Source organism: Cydia amplana, chromosome 12 (assembly GCF_948474715.1).
Source record: "Cydia amplana chromosome 12, ilCydAmpl1.1, whole genome shotgun sequence".
Classification (NCBI taxonomy): domain Eukaryota; kingdom Metazoa; phylum Arthropoda; class Insecta; order Lepidoptera; family Tortricidae; genus Cydia; species Cydia amplana.
Genome location: NC_086080.1, coordinates 5,565,194 through 5,569,771, shown reverse-complemented (window position 1 = coordinate 5,569,771; position 4,578 = coordinate 5,565,194). Strand labels below are relative to the sequence as shown.

Below are 4,578 nucleotides of genomic sequence, written 5' to 3'. Positions count from 1 at the left end.
CCTACACCTGCAATGCCATTATTAACCGTTACGTTGCGTGTTCCATTTTCGAAAAGTTTTGGCTGTGGCGGCGAACAATTATTTCATGACTCGACAGGCGCGCCTTACGCCATAGAATATGATGGCACGCCTATCGTGTCATACGCTACACGTTAAAAACATTGATGACACGCCTGTCGTGCCATCCGCACCGAAACGGTTAATGTCAAATTTATATGAAAATATGCCTCCCTCACTTTGTTCTGTTCAAGTCGGTCCAAAGTCAATTTTAAATGCAAGATTTGACCTAAGCAAGCATACAAAAATTTGATTTTACACAAGCCATTTTTGGCTCTGCCGGCACGACAACAACTTATTATATCTTTAAGGGATAAGGTTGAAGGATTAACGAATAACTAGGCCATAGACTTCATGAAACAAGTCAAGTTCCCATACATTACGGATCCGTCGTGCAAACCCTACTCGTGGTGTTTTGCCTACATCTTCAGAGATTTGTTTAATACAGAACACACACATCCTATAAACAGTTACAACTAACTACTAACTCGGTGTTTTCATTCACGATAATGATGAAATCGGAATCTAAATCATTTTAATTCTGATAAATGCGTAAGATATAACTTTGAATAGATCGTAAAGATACTGATAACTTGAATCACGGTTTCAGCTGGTTATGAATGTTATGATTATGAATAAGGTAGTGGTCCAATTGCGTCAACGTCATATTTATGTGTCATAGCGTCAGACAGAAGATTCATAAACTTCATAGAGGAATAAGAATGCTTTAAAAAAAGTATGTTAGAAAATAAACGAAAGAATATTATTTCCGATACAAGTGCGGAAAAGAGGAAATTCGAAACGAGTGGCGATAAATTAAAACACGACAGAAGGGAGTTAACTTGATTATATTTTGATGTCACCGTATGACCGTACCGAAGCGATGTGAAAAATATTTATACTTTTGAGTTAGATTTAATAAAATAAATCATATCCATAGAGTTCGCAGGAGAATAATTATACATATACATACCTATATAGACCTCTACATTAACCTACACTACACAACGTACCCTAACCTAAAATCTTCTTTGTTTGAAAAAAGAAAAACTTACAGGAATTGTCACGATTACCCACATCTCACGAACGCCGAGTGGCTCGCACGCTGAGATACTACAGATAACAGCTGATAAGAGATGTTTCAGGAGATATTAACACCCTGAATCTACTCGTGATTGCAAAACCATGCTCCTTTGAAAAGAGATCGCTCTTTGGTGATAAGACCGCGGGTAGTAGGTAGTTAATTACCTTTGGTGTTAGGTGCAACTATAGTTATCTGAACAAAAGAGGGATCAGTTTTAGTTGCAAAGGATGATATTGATGACTAAAAAAATAAGGAGCGTAGCTAGTAATTCTAATTTTAAATCCAGAGATTTTCCAATTTAATAAGGCTCAAAAAAAAGCCATAAGGTTCAAGTAACTTTGATCTAGTGTCATGCGTTCAACTATTCACTCAGCACTTTTAAATTACATTTACAGTACATCCCGAACTAGTGCAGGAAATAGCACTTTCCGTGCGTATGTCGAAAGTTTAAAGTGCCATATGTACTGTAAAACTTTGTACGATACACGTGCGAATAGGTAATTAGCAACTCTTGTCGATTTAAAACACTCCCTTAGGTCGTGTTTTAATTTATCGCCGCTCGTTTCGAATTTCCTCTTTTCCGCACTTGTATCGTAAATAAGTAACTACCTATTCTTTTTCATGAAGAAAAATAACGAACAAAAACTATTTAGACTAAGAAGCAATTAAATACAACTGAATTAACGATAGGTACGATTAAACAACTGAAGAGAAAGAGATAAAAAGGCCCGCAATTTGAGAATTTCGATTTTTGCGGTTACAGCCCAGATAAAAGTCCGTCCAAAGCTTTCTAGAAACTCAGTGCTACAACGTCATATTTAATTTGTCTGAAACTGACTGTACTACGTGTAAGTCCGCTCCTTATTGTATGTTCTTCACTCTACCTATCCTCCTAAGGCCCAAGGTCCTACCTATAGTAGGTACTATAGTAGGTCCTCAGTTCGATGAAATTGAAATCCTATTCAATTGGAATAGAGCCGCTTTTGCTTTGTTTCGTTCAATTTTCCAACAACGCAAAATCAACTCTATTTCCTACACTATAGACTCAAATTTCAGTGGTAAATTTTGGATGTTTCATTTGTACGGCTGGGCCTTAGGAGGCTATTAGTATTTAAGTAGGTAGGTAGTTAATTCTCTTATGGCCTCTCCAAAAGTCACCGATAATCGCATGCGATTTGCAATAGGTACATTGCGGCATTTGACCGATCGATTGAATTCGTTGTTCCTATTTAGCCAGCAATTATCTAGAATCACATGCCATTTGTTGCAAGGTCTGTAGAATCCTCTAGGAGGAAATCCGGCATGATTCTTATTATGAACTTAGGTACTTAATTGTGTAATACATACTCGTAGCTAGAATACCTAAGATAACCAACCTAATATTGTACGTCTTTGTAAGGATTTGGATAACCGGTCTAAGCTCAATAGCTAATCAAGCAATCTCCTAACCCGATTAATACAGTGACATTTATTCACCTAAAAATTGTTAAATATAGGTAAGTACCTTAATTTTTTCCTGAAATCCCAATGTCAGCAGTCACGGAGATAATCGCACTTATTATACAACCATTAGCGCAAATATAAACTCTAGCACTCAGTTAATGAACCGATAGAAAACATTTTATGTTCACTTTCACACTTAGTTTCAGTTCATAACTAGAATTGAAAAAATGGTTACATAAATGTGTACGCTTTTCACTTTATCACTTCAGAATTGGCGATTTAGTTTGTTTGTTTTGATATTAGGTCAATTCTAGATGACTAAACTATTTTTGCATAACCTATTGTTTTTAAATATCATTACCACCGCGTGAGCACGTATCAGACTGAGTTGTTATCAGATAGCGAATAGAGTTTACTTATCTTCAACTACTTATTGTAGGTATCTTTTTGTACTTAACGTTGCAATTGCAACAGCTATAGTATCAAAATGATAACGAATCGTATTGAGCTCTGTCTCAGTGGTATAGAGTCTAATTTTGTGTTGACAAAGGGTGTAAAGGGATTTGTAATGGAATGGAATTTGTAAAAAATTATACTCTTTGAGATTAGGGATGAAGATGAAATGAAATAACATTAACTGTACAAATATTAGATCCGACACCTACAGATTACCTACTATGGTGGCTCTGCCACCATCATTCATGCACTGTACCACAAACTACTAAGAAGATACTACGTGTACCAATAAACAAAAAATGTCTTATAGGTGGTCGACCAAATCTTGTCAGAAAAAAAAGGCGCGAAATTCAAATTTTCTATGGGATGATATCCCTTCGCGCCTACATTTTTCAAATTTGCCGCCTTTTTCTACTGTCAAGATCTGGTTGACCAAGTATATGTTGCATCTTGCATCTGAGGATCTGAGCAGAGAGCCTGACTCCTGAGGGTCTACCTCAAAAATAATTTATACAGGTATATCGCTCGAATAGGCAAGTGTGATAATAGGGAGAGTGGCAGATAGCGAAATTACGATTTCTGAGTCTGAGCGTTTGCAAAATTCTGAGATTAATATACGTAGGTACATATATTATGTATCTTCTCCGGTCCAATATCATCAATGTATATGTAGTTTGTCAATAACAATGAATCCAGGGAAATTACAAAGCTCTCAATAGCTATAGCTCTCAATACACATTGATATTTTCTTGGAAATGATAAAAATGTTATTCCTATTGAGTTTAATTTATCAGATTAAATTCTTACTCTATGATTTCATAATGAGCGTCACATTATAAAGTATTATCAGGTAGTTCAGTAGACTCGCAGATGTCGAAAGCGCCTGGGTTAAATCGACGAGCAAATCCTACTTAAATTGAAATGTAAAACTTAAACTAGTCTCAAACAAACTACAATTTTATTAAGAAGGGTTCAAGATAAGAGACTTTTTTTTAAGTAATTGAATTTATAGTTGATCAAACCAATTTGTCAGTCAGTAAGAACCAGGAAAACGTACTATACTCATCCTTTTCTTTTGTGTGCTAGTACTAGTGTAAGACAAAGATAGTATGATTCTCCCTATGTTTAAAATGAGACAGTCCTTTGACAAACTATACATGCTTTAGTAGCCGGTTAGTAGATAAAGCTGGTCAAGCAGATCTTGTCAATAGAAAAGGCGGCAAATTTGAAAAATGTAGGCGCGAAGGGATATCGTGCCATAGAAAATTTGAATTTCGCGCCTTTTTCTACTGACAAGATTTGCTTGACCAGCTATAATACTCACTAGATTATACTACTCTTTGGTTCCGGTCGTCGAGGTCTCGTCGAAGTGATTACAGCTTGGCAAAAAAGAGTAGAAATTAAAAAGTGACAACACTGTAGTGTCGTCCCGTTTTCTTATATTGATTGGTTTGAAAGGGACGACACTACAATGTTGCCACTTTTTAATTTCTACTCTTTTTTTGCCAAGCTGTAGAGTCGGCCATTATTATGGCCGT

The 4,578-nt window shown here is 36.0% G+C and overlaps 1 protein-coding gene across 1 annotated transcript in view; it reads right to left on the bottom strand.

The window, feature by feature from the left end:
• Nucleotides 1-4,578, bottom strand: part of LOC134652818 (uncharacterized) — a 326,718-nt gene that overhangs the window by 298,641 nt on the left and 23,499 nt on the right. The window lies entirely within an intron of this gene.